Here is a 19,571-nt window from a genome sequence, read left to right as displayed (position 1 = left end):
ACACGCTTCCAATGATGCTTTAAACAGAACCTGGATTCATCCGAAAAAATGACGTTTTGCCATTCGTGCACCCAGGTTCGTCGTTGAGTACACCATCGCGGGCGCTCCTGTCTGTGATGCAGCGTCGAGGGTAACCGCAGCCACGGTCTCCGAGCTGATAGTCCATGCTGCTGCAAACGTCGTCGAACTGTTCATACAGATCGTTGTTGTCTTGCAAACGTCCCCATCTGTTGACTCAGGGATCGAGACGTGGCTGCACGATCCGTTACAGCCGTGCGGATAAGATACCTTTCATCTCGAGTGCTAGTGATACGAGGCCGTTGGGATCCAGCAAGACGTTCCGTATTACCCTCCTGAACCCACCGATTCCATATTCTGCTAACAGTCATTGGATCTCGACTAACGCGAGCAGCAATGTCGCGATACGATGAACCGCAATCGCGATAGGCTACAATCCGACCTTTATCAAAGTCGGAAACGTGATGGTACGCATTTCTCCTCCTTGCACGAGGCATCACAACAACCTTTCAGCAGGCAACGCCGGTCAACTGCTGTTTGTGTATGAGAAATCGGTTGGAAACTTTGCTCATGTCAGCACGTTGTAGGTGTCGCCACGGGCGCCAACCTTGTGTGAATGCTCTGAAAAGCTAATCATATGCATATCACAGCATCTTCTTCCTGTCGGTTAAATTTCGCGTCTGTAGCACGTCATTTTCATGGTGTAGCAATTTTAATGGCCAGTAGTGTACTTCTCTACACAGTCGCCGCTCCTACTCAGATATTTGGTGTAGCGTGGTACTTTCCAATAGCCTCCTCATAGAATGCAGCCGCCTGTGATTTCCACCAATTCCTTATGCCCGCCCGCAGCTCGTTGTCTGTGCTACAGTGCTGTCCTCATACCCAGCGGTTCATTGGAAGGAGCCAAGTCCGAGCTGTATGGTGAGTGGTCAAACACTTCCCATCGAAAACGTTGAAGGAGCGGCCTAAAATTGTCGTGAAGAAGGAAACGAATGAGAGTTGCGTTATGCGTGCTGCATGAAATCAGGCGAAACCACTCAGCAGGACTTCACACTTGGCATTAGACACTATTTTCAAGGTATCTTTATGTGCCCACTATGCACTCGGATATAAAAAGTGACTTGTAGCGATGGACAGGTACACTAGAGACAATGTTCCAATCTTCACCGGATTTTCACTGTGGTTTTAATTTATCGTCCAATCGAAGCTTGAAAAAGCAAGTAGCTCTCGTAGTTGCAAGACGATGTTTAGCTTTTTGCAAAATATTACCTCATTTATGACTCGTGCGAAACTGCTGATCATAACTGAGAAATATGACACCGTAAGTATAGTATCTACCCTAAATCTGGCTAGGATGCGCAGTGGTAACACGCTGGACTTGCATTCGAGAGAATGATGATTCAGATCACCTTTCTGATATTCAGATTTAGGTCTTCCATAGATGGTCTAGATCTCTTAACGCAAATGCTGGGGCGGACATCTAACAAAATTTGTGGCTGGCAGAGGATTTCTTGATAGGGGGCATACAGCAGTTATCTTGGACGCAGACATGAAGATGCGTACCTCAGGAATGGGTGTTGGGACCTTTGCTCTTCATGCTGTAAACAAATGACCCGCTGACAATAACAATAGTACATCAGACTTTTCGCAGATTGTGCAGCTATCTATAAGGAAGTATTGTCTGAAAAAAATGTTGCACAAATATTCCGTCAGATCTTTATAAGATTTCGGAGTTATGCAAATATTGGCAATTTGGTTTCATTACACGGACTTGTATAATTATGCACTTCATAAAACTCTGAATGGCAATATACTATTATAGTGCATTATTTGAGCGTATGGATTGTTAGAAAATGTTACGGTGTGTCCTTGGCGTGGCAGTCGTACCTATGCTTGAATAGTCAGCCACCCACAGAAGCTCTATTACAACGCTATTGGTGGGCTCCTTGCTCCTTATTACTTCCACTCCAAAGAGCTGTATTATACATAGAGAGGCTGTGGGTCGTTATTTAGCGCTCCCTGCAGTGCCACGCTGTACTATTTGTAAGAAGTTGTGGTCTCCTGACCTTCATTGCTTACATATTCCGCCCTCACAATCATATTCCGCACATCAAGACGCTTCATTCAAACCCAAACTCGATAAGATAATGTCAATGTTGTATGAATTGATGTAAACGATATGCAAATAACAAGTAAGCGCATCGTGGTTGAAATACTCGAGGCTGGCGTACACACATACATTCCAAACACGACGGCCACAGGAGCTTTTAGTTCGGGAGAGCAACCGCATGGCAGGAGGCCAGTCCCAACCTATCTACCTCGGCTGGTGACCGCCCGTAGAGCAGACAGTGTTTGCCCGAGTGAAAGGACGACCCCGTGTTCGGCTAAAAGCAAATTCCGCTACATTGTGTGGGAGCGGCCAGCCTAGGTATTCTTTACACATAGCATGCAGTTTCAGAGATTTTCACAGGGAGACAGCAAACGCCAAACGCGGATGCTACAGATTTCCGGATTGGTCGCCTTAAACGAAACGTCATTCTCCCGTTTTAGAAGAGCAATGCTGATTGGCAGACGATATTTCTGACGCTTTGAGCTGAAGGAGTAATGGAAGAGACCGAAAGATATGCCCCTCCATGTCTGGCGTGGAGAGGGGCCGTTCCATTGCCGCTCTTGGAGCGAGAACACACGTAACGAGAGCGTGTGCGCTCGTACGTGTACTGAAAGAGCGGGGAACAAGTCTCTCCTCAGTACTTCACTGGGAGAGCACCTCTGTCGAGAGCGAATTGGAATGCGACTCTATATTGAGTCCTTGCGATTAAGCATTGTTCACTGTGTTGGCCGCCACACTTATTGTGCGGTGTGAACGGACAGAGTTATAGTTAAACGCCTGCGAGCGAATTTTGAGTGGCATCGCGGTGGACTGGTTATCTGACTGGTGTACCACGCCAATAGTTAGACTAGGGACGAATAGGAGTCCTTGACTTCATCAAGGTGTAGGGAGAGTTTGATTGGCGAAGGTCAATCCAGATAGAACGAGAGTTATCTTATTTGTCAGCAGCGAGCGGCGCAGACAGCAGTCATCGCAGCTTACGGTATTGTGCACTACAGCTCTTGCGAGCCCCATATTTCCTCCACTCCAGTACACTTCACTGCATTTCACATGCAACAGCCTCGACCGTACCTAGCAACACTGTAACGGATAATTATTCAAGTTGAGTAGGCGCGGCTCTCAGCCATTCTGTCAAGTCAATAACAATCTTAAACTTTGTATAGTAATTTCATTAGCGAATCCTATCCTTGAGAGGTAACTTCACATTCCGAAAAGAACCAGGAAATAACGTGTTCAATTCATAACTAAAAGTGCCATTGTGATTTCTCAGAATTTTTGCAAAATAAATAATAATTTTCGTTAATTTCATGTTTTTCTTACACTAACTAGCACTACTCCAGTACCCAAGTATCCACCTAGTTACGTAAGAAATTTTGTGAATTTTTGTCTCATTTCCTTACAGCGGACGACTCCAGAAGATATTTATTGCTGAAAGTTTTTCAGGCATTTCTCTTTAGAACGTTAGGAGCGTCGGTCTGACTTCTGTAGTAGTGTGGGGGTGGAAACTGCATCTTGCAGGAGCCACAGGGTAAAGGGTACATCTCAGATTAATCCGTTGCACAGAATGACAGAATAGCAGATCAATCCCACGCTCACATATTATCCGCCATATTTTCGGAAGTCCTTCTGTACGAGAGAATAAAAGGAGGAAGTACCGCGGCGTGCAACTGGCGTTAGACTGAAATCGGTTATGTAACTTTCATCGCTCGCTCTGTGACGCGATCTTTGTCTTGCCCGCCAAGTATAAGGGTTCGATCGCAGCTCGATATTTGCGGCAAGCAAGACTATAAATATGATTGCTGTTCGGTTCATTCATAACAATTTAAGCTTTGCTCTTAGTTACCTGCATGACCACATCCTCGGAAATCGCGATATATTCGGAAACAAACAGGAAAAATATAAAAAGGCATTGTATCAGTTTAAGCTTAGGATTCTGCCTAATCACGTCCTTGGATATGGTGACGTTTTAAAAAGATTGTAAAATATTTGAATACAAATCTCGTTGCTAGTAGCTTCACTCGCAGCAATTTCATAGTCCGTTTTTTAATCAGACTGAAGTCACGAAATCGAAGAAACTCATTAGTGATAAGGCAAGCTCTTATACGTAAATAACATCGAATATTGCAGAACATACTTCTGTTACAAGATCAAGAATGTACCAGAATGTGTGACAAACGCTAAGACGTAAAAAAGAAAAAAATAGAATGTACCAGGACGCAAAAATACTCTCTCCGACTCCATAATTGCACGTCTCTAGCCGCACGACAATAGCGATAACATAAATTTTCGAGCTTTTTATCGTTCATCTTAGAATCTCGTAAGGATTTTCACAGCCGTCTTGTCTCCATCTGACATTTCTTTATAACAAATCGTACCTAGAGTGAAGTGTTTGTGAAAAATCATCAATGAGCAGTAGCCTTGAAATACACTGAAGAGCCAAAGAAACTGGTACACCTGCCTAATGTCGTGTAGAGCCCCCATGAGTACCCAGAGGTGTCGTAACACAATGTGGCATGGACTCGACTAATGTCTGAAGTAGTGCTGGAGGGAACTAACACCACGAATCCTGCAGGGCTGTCCATAAATTCGTAAGAGTACGAGAGGGTGAAGATCTCTTCTGAACAGCACGTTGCAAGACATCCCAGATATGTTCGTGTATGCGTAGTTTGGTGGCCAGCGGAAGTGTTTAAACTCAGAAGAGTGTTCCTGGAGCCACTCTGTAGCAATTCAGGACATGTGGGGTGTCTCATTGTCCTGCTGAAATTGCCCAAGTCCGTCGGAGTGCAGAATGGACATGAATGGATGTAGGTGATCAGACAGAATGCTTACGTAAGTGTCACCTGTCAGAGTCGTATCTAAACGTATCAGGGGTGCTATATCACTCCAACTGCACGCGCCCCACACCATTACAGAGCCTCCACCAGCTCTAACAGTCCCATGCTGACATGCAGGGTCACCAAGCGAGGTGGCGCAGTGGTTAGCACACTGGACTCGCATTCGAGAGGACGACGGTTCAATCCCGCGTCCGGCCATCCTGATTTAGGTTTTCTGTGATTTCCCTAAATCGCTCCTCAGGCAAATACCGGGATGGTTCCTTTGAAAGGGCACGGCCGATTTCCTTCCACGTGCTTCCCTAATCCAATGAGACCGATGACCTCGCTGTTTGGTCTCTTCCTCCAAAACAACGCAACATGCAGGGTCAGTGGATTTTGTGCGGTTGTATCCATACCCGTACACGTCCATCCGTTCGATACAATTTGAAACGAGTCTCTTCCGACCAGGCAACATGTTTCCAGTCATCAATAGTCTAATGTCGGTGCTGACGGGCCAGGTGAGGCGTAAAGCTTTGTGCTGTGCAGTCATCAAGGGTACACGAGTGGGCCTTCGGCTCCGAAATCCCACATCGTGAGGTTACGTTGACGCTGACGCTATCAACGAGATAGCCCAGCATTGAAATCTACAGCAATTTGTGGAAAGGTTGACCTTCTGTCACGTTGAATGATTTTCTTCAGTCGTCTTTGGTCCCGTTTTTGCACGACCTTTTCCGGCCGCAGCTATGTCGGAGATCTGACGTTTTACCAGATTTCTGATACACACGGTACACTCCTGTGGTGTCACCGCCAGACACCACACTTGCTAGGTGGTAGCCTTTAAATCGGCCGCGGTCCGTTAGTATACGTCGGACCCGCGTGTCGCCACTGTCAGTGATTGCAGACCGAGCGCCGCCACACGGCAGGTCTAGAGAGACTTCCTAGCACTCGCCCCAGTTGTACAGCCGACTTTGCTAGCGATGCTACACTGACAAATACGCTCTCATTTGCCGAGACGATAGTTAGCATAGCCTTCAGCTACGTCATTTGCTACGACCTAGCAAGGCGCCATTACCAGTTTATATTGAGATTGTTATTAATGTACCGTCAAGAGCGATGTACACCAATTATGGATTAAAGTTAAGTATTACATCAACTACGTACTTTATTTGCTACTATTAATTCCCTTAACTGTTCCAGACCTCACGCCAGTCTGCGTGAGCTAAACGCGTGTATTTCGGCCTCCTCTAGCAACACGGTGTTGGCACTTCTGCCAACACTACAACTCCTGAAATGGTCGCACAGGAAAATTCGCACTTCATCGCTATCTCGGAGATGCTGTATCACATGGCTCGTGCGCCAACTATAACACCACGTTCAAACTCACTTAAATCTTGATAAGCTGCCATTGTAGCAGCAGTAACCGATCTAACAAATGCACCAGACACCTGTTGTCTTATATAGGCGTTGCCGACCGCAGCGCCGTATTCTGCCTTCTTACATATCTCTGTATTTAAATACGCAAGCCTATACCAGTTTCTTTGGCGCTTCAGAGTAGTATACCGCCATATCACTTAAGTTATAATACGGAAACAGCGATATTCAATTAATCATCTCAAAAGTAGTGAGAGAGGGAGGTCACGTGACGGATTTCCGATTTCAGCCGAACGCCAGCCGAAAGCGGTTGTGGGTTCCTCATTTTAGTCACTCTTCATTCAGTAGTTGTTTAGAAAACAAGATAGTACGTGTGCGAACTTGTAAGATAAACAATTGCCGAATTTCTTTTTGAAATCATGCCTAACGTTTGTAGGACACGTAACTGCACTGGCAATAACAAAAAACTACGGATATATCTTATTTCAAGGTTGTACCTATTATTATTTATTAGTGCTTTTATACATTTGTGTTATTCACAAGCCCAGAAACAACTTTCAAGTATTTAACTTTTTGTGAATATCGAACTTGCTGTATTACCCTAGGTTTCGTGATTTCCTTTCACACTTCCATGTATCATGCCCTATTGTCTTAACTTCCGAAAACATCGTGGAAGGTTATTCAGTTTGCTTCACTCTGGTCGCGGTGTTGTCCCTCTATGGTATTCTAACTCTTTGCTCCACTCGGTTACTCGTACGTGTTAATAAAATGAAACGCAACACTATTCTAAACGCGTTTCGTCGATGACCTTGTACTGAAGTAGATGGAATGGCAGTTCGCCATTTATTAATTGCGATATAATAACAAAGAGTAATTTACCGCAGTTGTCATCTTTAAGTATTTTACAGTAAAAGCTTTACCTCTAATATCATAAAAAAATATAGCACGTCGAGTAATGTGCAAATTTACTTAAAGAGGTTCCAGCTCTGTTGAGAAAGTGATATCGTAGTACGTCGTGCTTCGTAATCTTCCTTGAGCCAAGTTTACTTTTATTGTCATAGAAATTCAGAGTTTATAAAGGCGGTTATCACTCGGGATAGGATGGACATACATTCCGTTCGCATGATGTATGTAGCAAGCAGACTATACTATGACTACAATATCAGTAACAGTTTGAATCAACTGCAGAAATACCTGAGTGTGTCAATTTGTAGGGATCTGAAATGGAATGATCGTATAGGCACAGCCGTAGGTAAAGCAGATGTAGGTCTCCATTTGCCTGGCTGGTTGAATCGTGAAGTTTCCAGATTTGTGGGGCATTCGAACGTGACAGTGAGCCGGTGTTGAACTGCAAGGGAATGTGGAGACAGGCAAACTCGTCGTCTAGGTTCCACTGACCACGTCTGACCACCGCAAGGCAGAATCGCGTATTGTGAACCAAGCACATCTCAACCTCTTCACATCTATCCCTGCCTTTCGAGAGTAAGAAACGAACTTCCTGCAACATCGTATGGCGGGTCTTCCCGCACCAACGGTCAGAGACTACGTTCAGCCGGACTAGGAAATTATGCAGACTGACAAAAACAAAAAAAAAGGAGCAACCAAATGGAAAAGAGGAAACGAATCGAAACTTCGCGGGTTGAGAGCGCATGTGATGTTATCTCAGCCACATTTACAAATTGAGCCACATTTACAGAGAACTTAGAAGTATGAGACCACTTTTCAGTATAACGTTGCAGCCCCTCTAACCTAGAAGCATGCACTGGTTCGATTGGGTACAGTCTCATTCCCTCCTAAAGCAAGCTAGCTCTCCGAAATCTTGTGAACTCGTTTATGACCCGCCGTGCACTGTTCAGATCTCTTAGCAGCGACTCCTTACCATCTGCCATCGTTTACATCAAATCTCTCACGCTAGCTATAGCCCTTGAACGTGACCATTATCTCTTTGCGTGGGGAAACTATCCCATCACGCTGTAATATCCCGAAATCCATCCGATGAGCACGTTCCACCGAGTGGAGGCACCCTGTTTCAGAACTGCCGGGGCACTATTGTACCGGATCTAACAACAGAAACCGAATAAAAATATATTCAAAATACGAAGACGTGTCTGTTTCATTACCGTCCATCAGAGCAGTTATCTGAAAAACTTTGCATTTATGTCCAGTCGATGTGTGAAGGTGAAGGAATATAAACGTTACAGGAGCACAAGTCACTGAAGAAACAATACCATGTTCGCAGACCGTAATGGTCAGTAAAGGTACATACACTGAAGGGCCAGCTGGTATAGGCATGCATAAACAGGCAGAACACGGTACTGCGGTCGGCAACGCCTATATAAGACAACAAGGGTCTGGCGCAGTTGTTAGATTGGTTACTGCTGCTACAGTAGCAGGTTATCAAGATTTAAGTGAGTTTGATTTAATAATTTAATTTGGTGTAAGATCTTATGGGACCAAACTACTGAGGTCATCGCTCCCTAATGTTACACACTACTTAATCTAAACTAACTTACGCAAAGGACGACACACACATCCATGCCCGAGGGCAGACTCGAACCTCCGACGGAGGCAGCCGCGCGAACCGTGACAAGGCGCCCGAGACCGCTCGGCTAACCCGCGCGGCTAACTGACAAGGGGAGGCCGCCAATTGTGAAATTCAGATTCGATTCATACTGCGCATAATAAAAGCTCATGACCAGAGGTGTAATGTAGCAAAGCACCAAGATGCACTTCTCTGCCGTTGTCGAGAAAATCGACAGTTAAAAGAAACCGTTCCGGTGAAATACTCTCTACGGCTCATAACAATTCTACAGCGTCGTGGCGCAGCGGTAAGCGCTGGGGTTCGTAATCCGAAGGTCACGGGATCGAATTTCGCGACATGCAACTTTTTTTTATTACCAGTTTTTTATAATTCACACACGCACGCACACACACATATATATATATATATATATATATATATATATATATATATATATATATATATATATATATATATATATATATATATATATATATTGTAATTCAAATATATATTTGAATTACAAAAAACTAATAATAAAAAAAAGTTGCATGCCGCGAATTAATGAATTGCTTATGCATGTTGGTGAAGGCGGATCGCTCTCCAATTGTACCGCCTCCATTTTTCCGTTTGTTTAACAGGGTGTACCAAAGCTCTCATGCCCGCACTGATTTTCGACGATGTTATAAGTTGCGCTAGGGACCGCATCTACCTTCTTTCGAAGTTAGCAGGCAACTACGCTGTTATGCGGCGGCTCGTTCCGGCCCATTCAACATCTGTCCATCAAGTGCAACGAGCGAGTAACGGAGTTTATATTTCATACCTGCCACAGCAAATTTGTGTTCGTGGGGTCTCTATTCTAATTCGAACGTTTGACTTACAATATACGTATTCGTTTCGGAATATCGTTTCTACGTCTTCCGTTAACTATTCGTGGTTAACATTATGAAGACAATTAAAAACATTTGTGAAATACAACTTTGCGGAAAACATAATGATGTTCGAAGTCGCCAGTTTTTCCACGACAAACGACTTTCAACAACATATTATATGCATAATTGTTGCAACTGATTGCCGGGAATTATATATATGTGCGTATATATATATTGTAATTTAAATGTGTGTATATATATATATATATATATATATATATATATATATATATATACACACATTTAAATTACAAAGAACAAATACTAAAAAAAAAGTTGCATGGCGCGAGATTCGATCCGGCGACTTTCGGATTACAAACCCGAGCGTTTACCGCTGCGCCACAACGCTGTGGAGAATTGTATATCGTAGAGAGTATTTCACCGCAACGGTTTCTTTTTAACTGTCGGTTTCTCGATAACGGCTGAGAAGTGCATCTTGGTGCTTTGCCACATTACACCTCTGGCCATGAGCTTTTATTATGCGCAGTATGAATCGAATCTGTATTTCACAATTGGCGGCCTCCCCTTGTGAGTTTGAACGTGGTGATATAGTCGGCGTACGAGCGATGGCATACAGCATCTCCTAGGTAGCGATGAAGTGTGAATTTTCCCGTACGACCATTTCACGAGTGTATCGTGAATATCAGGAATCCGGTAAAACATCAAATCTCCGACGTCGCTGCGGCCGGAGAAACATCCTGCAAGAACGGGACCAAACGTGACTGAAGAGAATCAATAGTTCAACGTGACAGAAGTGCAACCCTTCCGCGGATTGCTGCAGATTTCAATGCCGGGCCATCAACAAGTATGAGCGAGCGAGCCATTCAACGAAACACCATCGACACAAAGCTTTACGCCTCGCCTGGGTCTGTCAACACTGACATTGGACTGTTGATGACTGGAAACATGTTGCCTGGTCGGACGAGTCTCGTTTCAAACTGTATCGCATGGACGGAGACAACCTCAGAATCCATGGGCCCTGCATGTCAGCAGGGGACTGTTCAAGCTGGTGGAGGCTCTGTAGTGGCGTGGGGCGTGTGCAGTTGGAGTGATATGGGACCCCTGATACGTCTAGGTACGACTCTGATAGGTGACACGCACGTAAGCACCCTGTCTGATCACCCGCATCCATTCATGTCCACTGTGCATTCCGACAGACTTGGGCAATTCCAGCAGAGCAATGCGACACCCCACACCTCCAGAATTGTTACAGAGTGGCTCCAGTGTGATGCGTTGTAACGTGCTGCTGGGAGGAGATCTCCACTCCCTGGCACTCTTACGGAGGATTTATGGACAGTCCTGCAGGATTCACGGCGTTAGTTGCCTCCAGCACTATTCCAGACATTATTCCAGTCCATGCCACGTCGTGTTGCGGCACTTCTGCGTGCTCCTGGGGGCCCTACTCGATATTAGACGGGTGTACTAGTTTTTCTTTCTCTTTGTGTATATGCGGCGCTCATGTGGTAACAATAACGACAGTTATACCAAGTATATTAGATTAGATTAGATTAATACTAGTTCCATGGATCATGAATACGATATTTCGTAATGATGTGGAACGAGTCAAATTAATATAACAACTTTTTATTTTTTTGTGTTTTTATTTTTTTTCTTTTTTTCTTTTTTTTCTTAATTTATATCTAAAAATTCCTCTATGGAGTAGAAGGAGTTGTCATTCAGAAATTCTTTTAATTTCTTCTTAAATACTTGTTGGTTATCTGCCAGACTTTTGATACTATTTGCTAAGTGACCAAAGACTTTAGTGCCAGTATAATTCACCCCTTTCTGTGCCAAAGTTAGATTTAATATTGAATAGTGAAGATCATCCTTTCTCCTAGTATTGTAGTTATGCACACTGCTATTACTTTTGAATTGGGTTTGGTTGTTAATAACAAATTTCATAAGAGAGTATGTATACTGAGAAGCTACTGTGAATATCCCTAGATCCTTAAATAAATGTCTGCAGGATCATCTTGGGTGGACTCCAGCTATTATTCTGATTACACGCTTTTGTGCAATAAATACTTTATTCCTCAGTGATGAATTCCCCCAAAATATGATGCCATATGAAAGCAATGAGTGAAAATAGGCGTAGTAAGCTAATTTACTAAGATGTTTATCACCAAAATTTGCAATGACCCTTATTGCATAAGTAGCTAAACTCAAACGTTTCAGCAGATCATCAATGTGTTTCTTCCAATTTAATTGCTCATCAATGGACACACCTAAAAATTTGGAATATTCTACCTTAGCTATATGCTTCTGATTAAGGTCTATACTTATTAATGGCGTCATACCATTCACTGTATGGAACTGTATGTACTGTGTCTTATCAAAATTCAGTGAGAGTCCATTTGCAAGGAACCACTTAGTAATTTTCTGAAAGACAGTATTGACAATTTCATCGGTTAATTCCTGTTTGTCAGGTGTGATTACTATACTTGTATCATCAGCAAAGAGAACTAACTTTGCCTCTTCATGAATATAGAATGGCAAGTCATTAATATATATTAAGAACAACAAAGAACCCAAGACTGACCCTTGTGGATCCCCATTCTTGATAGTTCCCCAGTTTGAGGAATGTGCTGATCTTTGTGACTCTACCACCAGTCTACAAAGCTGCTGCTGCTTTTTAAATGTGGCATGATCCGTAATTGTTGACAACAATGTGATGTAGTGATATCCACATTGTAAAAGAAATTGCAAATGTCATCACAACATATTCCTAAGACAGACTTGTTTGTGGGATATGGCCACTTCATTAATTTTCCCTATGGAAAAGCTCTGTCGCGGCGGCAAATACTGTTCTATAAGCGAGAGAAAAGTCAAGGGCGGACGAATACTGAAATCACGTACTACTGAATAGTAGTGGTAGGTGACGTCTGCCATATAGTTGTTGTGCTCTGCGCTACGGAATGTCTAACATCCGTTAAATAAGAAGAACAAAGATAACACCCAAGAAACCACTACAAGAGACAAGATTTCAGTGCAGAAACTTAGGTTCTGTAGAGACAGAAACTGTTAGACCTCGGCCCCTCTCGTCGGAGGTTCGAGTCCTCCATCGGGCATCGGGGAATGTGTTGTTCTTAGTGTAAGTTAGTTTAAGTAGGGTGTAAGTCTAGGGACCGATGACCTGAGCAGTTTGGTACCTTAGGAATTCACACACATTTGATTTTGTTAGACCTCGCTGTTGTTGTTGTGATCTTCAGACTGAAGACTGGTCTGATGCAGATTTCTAAGTTAATCCATCCCGTGCAGGTCTTTTCATCTCTTCGTAACTGCTGCAGTTGACATCCATTCGAACCTGCTTGCAGTAACCTGGCGAGTTCTTGGTGGCCGGCCGTTATGGCCCAGCGGTTCTAGGCGCTTCAGTTTGGAACCGCGCTGCTGCTACGGTCGCAGGTTCCACTCCTGCCACGGGCATGGATGTGTCTGATGTCCTTAGGTTAGTTAGGTTTAAATAGTTCTAAGTTCTAGGGAACTGATGACCTCAGATGTTAAGACCCATAGTGCTCAGAGCCATTTTAACCATTTAGCTCTTGGTGCCTGAGAATGTGGCCTATCAACCGACCACTTCTTATAGTCAAGCTGTGCCATAAATTTTTCTTTTTTGCATAATTCGATTCAGAAAATTCGAAACCTCACAGACTGAAGAAGGAATTAGAAACAACTCCGAAATATAGTCACCATAGAAACAAAGAAGGCCAAGGAAGTATACATAATGAGACTGAACCGTGTACTTACCTTCAAAATCTTTTCTTAACAATTTACTTTATTTACTAGCGATTCATCAAGAACATTAACACATTTAATCACCCTATGTGAGCTTGGAAGTAGTTGCCAGTGGGTAACTGATGAAAACAAATTAAATTTCTTTCAACGAAAGCAAATTTTATTCCTAAAAACCTTTTTTTTAAACAGATTTAGAATTACAATCAGAAAGCACCCTATAAATATCAAGTTACAATTCATTCAGAGGCAGAAAGAACAAATATTGACAGTATGAGCTTTCGGGCTGATAACCTCGCCGCTCCCTTTTCATACGGCCGTAGTCACGGCCGCTCACAACCACCTCTGAAAGACTACACTGATGCAATTCTGCAACACACCAGATTACTTTAAACTAAAAATTTTAACAACTCACACAAGCACATAAACTATGCACGCCGTAGAAGGAATGGAAATGGTACAAAACACTAACATTAAAAAAATTAAATCGTCACCGAAGGTGCAACTTGATTTTAAAAAAAAACTCTTACGGTGGAAGGGTGGCAACTTTATATACTAAAATGACCATTTAAATAAAAACCCATGAAATGCAGTCTTATATAAAATATACAAACATGCTCTATATTACACATATACCGCCTCTCCAGGTGATAGGCAAGATAAAAACATATTTCAGGAATTCGGCCGTTACACTTCAAGGAATAAATTCGTTAACACCGAATCCGACAAACATGACAGAGGCAGCTATTGACGTACGGCAGACCGACAGACAGACACTAACCGCCTAGCATATACCGACGAGAGACAGACGAGCAAGCTGGGGACGAGAGACTGACCGAGAAACTAGTAGAATTTAACAAGTAAATGAACCAACATATCACGAATCATTTCTAATAAACTGCGATGTCTGGCGACGACGTGGCGCAGCACCCCCAAAACGCTCTCCCGATCCGTCCGCTGCCAGCCGCTTCAACGGACGCAGGAAGGCGCGCCGATCTCCCGTCTCACGGCGTCGCAGCTCACGCCGGCCAGACCGACGTCGTGGGTTGACTCCAGTTGCTCTCGTGTCGGCCGCGAAGCCACTACCCCTCGCTATACGGCGCGGCCCACTCGACTGACGTGGCGACCTCACATGCGCCGACGCTCAAGCCGGACAAGTCATCTTGTGTCTCAGTGCGCGACCGACCAACCGATGGATCCAACCGCCAATGACCATTGCCTGAATAAACTCGGGCAGACAGGCGGCCTAACACATACTGGCACTCCGGACGACAGACAGACACTGACTGCCCCACACTGACCCGGCTGACCAACTGACCAGACTCGCCCCTCGCGAGTTTTTTTTTTTACTTTATTGTGATTTTAACACCTGAACAATCAGGTAGGCTGGCAGCGGCATGCTACGCCGCTCTTCAGCCGTAGAGTTGACAACAACAGTACAATAATGGAGAATTAAAATGAACATAGTGACGGGCAAAAAATAGTGGTCACAGACACACAAAAAACACGGAGCCGTTCACACTCGACGAGAAAGACACTGAAAACACGTTGACACGGCGCACATAACACTGATGAATCCGATGGCACAAGTGAACGGAGAAGCGTGACGGCGGACACTAAAAAACACAAAACGACGTCACACACACGAGACACAGTTGGCGATGATCTCCAGCGCGCGAAAGTCCACGTAGCGTGTGCGAGTCCGGGGACCTGCCAAGAGGGGAAGAAGGGTGAGGGCGGGTGGAGAGGGTAGAGAGGGGAGAACAGAGATGCCGATGGCTGAGGAGAGGGGAGGAGGAGTAGAAGGACAGGGGAGGGGAGGCCCGGGGGAGGAGTGGGGAGAAGGGGGGGAGGGATGGAGGGTGCCCAAAGGAACAGATACAGGAAGAGGGAGGGAGGATCAAAGTTGGTAGGAGGGGCAGATGGAGGGGAGGAGGACATTATCAGGGAGGGGGAGCTGGCGGAAGCCACCTTGGGAGAGGGTAAGGAGGGTGGAGAGATGGAGACCAGGTGGGACGTGGGAAAACAAGCGCGGCAGCGGGCGGGAGTGGGAGAGGATCGGGGAGACGAATGGGTGAGGAGGATCGAGTTTACGGGAGGTGTACAGGATCCGTATCCTTTCAAGGAAAAGGAGGAGGTGGGGGAAGGGGATGAGATCGTACAGGATCCGCGTAGGGGAGGAGAGACCGATGCGATAGGCGAGGCGGAGAGCACGGCGTTCAAGGATTTGGAGGGATTTATAAAAGGTAGGGGGGGTGGAGATCCAAGCCGGATGGGCATAACAAAGGATAAGGCGGATGAGGGATTTATAGGTGTGGAGGATGGTGGAGGGGTCCAGACCCCACGTACGGCCGGAGAGGACCCCTCGCGAGCTCGTAGCGCCCCTTAAATGCACGTGAACAGGCAACCTTTCCCCTTTCCCACCAGAGGGAGACACCAAAGCTGCGATTGCCACAGCGGCGCCACCTCCAGAAACGGAGGGCGACTGCTTCACACTACGCGCTACGGCTCGCTCTTCAAAACAGCAACTTTTACCACGGCTCAGAGACAATGCAAGGAAATAGAGGAAAATGCAGAGAAAGAAAACAGAAAAACAGCTTACGAATTGATCACGAAGTGATTCAAGAGACACAACCGGAAACTGATATTTGAAGGCAAAGAAATGTGAGAAAGATGGAAATTATGTATAGAAATTATACAAAGATCCAGCAGAGACGAAGAGTCATGCAAATGAAAATAGCATAGCAAATGATCGGCTGGGCCCTCTTTAAACGAGGAGAGGAATGGAGGTGAAGAAATGCTGCCAGCCAATCTTCAGATTGAATTTTACCACTGGTTCATAGCATCATACATCAAAAGCTTCTGTCCTCCTCATTGACATTTACATGGATACTCCGCAAGCCACCGTACAATGCGTCTGAGCCCTAATTTCTCATATCTTCGTGGTCCTTATGCGAAATGTATGTTGGCGGCAGTAGGACCATTTTGCAGTCAGCTTCAAATGCTGGTTCGCTAAATTTTCTCCATAGTGTTCCTCGAAAATAATGTCGCCTTCTCTCCAGGGTTTCCTATTTGAGTACCTGAAGCATCTCTGCAATACCTACGTGTTGTTCGAACCTACCGGTAATGAATCTTGCTTCGACGTCTTCCTTTAATCCGACCTGCTGCAGATCCCAAACACTTGAGCAGCATTCAAGAATGGGTCGCACTAGCGTCCTATATGTGGTCTCCTTTACAGGTGAACCACACTTCCCTAAAATTCTCCCAATAAATCGAAATCAACAATTCGGCTTCCTTAACACAATCCTCACATGCATGTTCAATTTCACATCGCTTTGCAACGCTACGCCCAGATATTAAACGACGTGATTGTGTCAAGCAGGCACTGCTAATGCCGTATCCGAACATTTTGGATTTGTTTTACTACTCATCCGCATTAAATTACATTTTTCTATATTTACAGTTAGCTGCCACTCATCACATCAATTAGAATTATGCGTAAGTCATCTCGTATCCTCCTCCAGTCACTCAACTTCGACACCTTCCTGTGCATCACAGCGTCATCAGCAATCAACCTCAGATTGCTGCCCATCCTGTACGTCAGATCATTTACGTATACAGAAAATAACAGCGGTCTTATCACATTTACCTGGTGCAATCCTGACGCTATCCTTGCCTCTGTCGTACACTCGCCGTCGGGGGCACATACTGTATCTATGATGATAGTCACTAGGACCATTCGGTCAACTCCCGTCATTTTGGTTCTCATGCTTGCAAATATATGCCCAGCAATCCTCCGAAGGAAGGCAGGAAGGGTTAAGGTTCACGGTTTGTCGATGACACGGTTGTTGGGAACAGATCACAAACTCTAACTGAAGAGGTCTGGGAAGGTACCTTTTCGTTATCTTCCACAAGTGACGTAGAATGACTGGGCGAGGATTTGAACTGCCGTCCTTCCGAACGCGAATTTTGTGACACTATTACTTCATTCAGGTTTGAGAAGAAGTAGGACTTGGCGAGACAGCTGTTAAACCTGAAGTTTCAAAACGCAACGACTGCAGACGCAACTGACCAGTTACCGAGAGAGTTGTGGGTTCAGTTGAACTGTTTCAGCATAGGAATTAACCACATCAAAGCGTACATAGAGACGCGGAGTCTGCAGCTCTGTGCAGCCATCAGTCCACATCAGGATAACAGCCTGGAAAGAAGACGAACGGGCAGACTGCAAACGGTCATGCATTTTGAAAGGTGGCTACACTGAGTCACAGCGCCAGAGATTGCGCCAAAGAGTTTTATTCCGCCGCCTCCACTGGCAGTGCTTGTTCAGAAGTTGTGGTGGTTAGTGCTTTGCTGAGAGGATGTTGATAGCTGTACTATTTGAGGCCATGTCTTGTGCAGTTGTTTTGATGGGCTAGACAGCAGATGTTGTTCGAATGGAGATGTTGTAATGATCAGAGTGTATTTTTAGTCAATATATATGAAGGTAAAAAACATTTTTTTTTTATTTCCTAACTAACAATGCCTCTTGGTCACAGGTTCAGTCAACAAAGCATCTGGCTTGTGTTCATGGATTAGACTGTAATTCGGGTTTCTATGTGCAATTATAGTATTTCAGTTTTATTTAATTAATTCAGTGTAAATGGTATTTAAAATATCTTGTCTTATTGAGGAAGAACCGTGCCAGATGTGTACGTTGAATCACACTTCCACACACAGAACAGTTACCCTTGTGCTTTGTTGTTCGTAGTTGTTGTTTCGTAGCGTTTATAGTTGCTGGGAACTTAATTCATTAGTTGTGTTAACGGAAGTTTCCTTTCATTCTTTGTTGTTATTCTATGCAGCCAGGTTGCGTACTGATACTAGTCAGGGCCGACCAGTTACGAGACTGCGTAACCGGATAGACAGCGACAAAAATTAAAAATATTTGCATTATATTTAATTAAGCCCCATGCAATTTCACAGGATCAACTCCCACATCTCCCTCTAACAACAGAGGAAGCTAACTATGGTGTATACAGTTTATCTGTGTGTAGGTTTGTCATTTCCGCAATTTACATTCGAACATTTGATGCTTAAAATAACAATAATAATAATCCTTCCATTTCTGTAACATTAAATTTTTGTATCCAACTTTGATTCAGCCAAAACATTAAGAAAAATTTACGAATTGCGTGTAGTCTATGTTGATAGTCTCACAATGAAAAATTTCATCGGCAGGACAATACATTGCCAGCAGTCACGCGTAACAGAGCAGATGTTTCCACAAATATGGCGCCCACACAGTACCGGGAAGCCGGAAAGCCAGCCCGCACGGCGGGGAAGCCCCGACATGCGTCAACAGCCGCGGAAGCCCCATCGGCCAATCGGAGGACGCCAATTTTCTGGCGGAGCAGCGGCGTGGCTTCTCGCTGCCAGCGGCGTAACAAACATGCCGCGCCCCTTCCCGGTCCTTGTGAGGCTTCGTCCGCGCCTTGTGTTGTGCAACGCAGACACCGTCCTATCCGCCTGCTGCTAGGTTGTCAAGACGTGGTATTTAGTACGTACACACAGATCACTCAGTAATAAATTCCACCAACCTCATTACTTGCATAGCTCACGTATGTTCCTCATGTCTTTCGACCTCAGGAAATATCTACGTACAGCCACCAATGCAATGGCGCTTAAAATAAATCTGCATTCTCATTGTCAGTGCAATAGTACTGCAGATAACCCTGTGTCTCCAGTTGTGGAGTCGTGAACAGGACAATGCAGTACAACGCTGTTCAGTCTATCTGCATGGCTATGGTCATTTAGAGCTTAGACCATACGTACATTTCTTATTTTTAACAATGTCTGAAGAAACAGACGTTGGCTGTGATCTTTCAGTTGCAGTAAATTTATGAAATGTATTCGCAGTTGCAAAAAATGAGTTCAACCTTCCATGTGTCAATTTCCACAATCCCATCATTCGCAATTTCACTTGGAGTCCCACTACAGGGTTTCAAGGACACAAACGCATTCGACGCTACTATTACGATCGTCATTTTGCCCGTTGACGGTTGTAATGCTTATTTTTAACAATGAGGATCTTTGGGTTC

This window comes from Schistocerca piceifrons, chromosome 6 (genome assembly GCF_021461385.2).
Source record: "Schistocerca piceifrons isolate TAMUIC-IGC-003096 chromosome 6, iqSchPice1.1, whole genome shotgun sequence".
NCBI lineage: Eukaryota > Metazoa > Arthropoda > Insecta > Orthoptera > Acrididae > Schistocerca > Schistocerca piceifrons.
The sequence above is the reverse complement of the archived record's forward strand: the minus strand, read 5'-3'. Positions refer to the sequence as shown.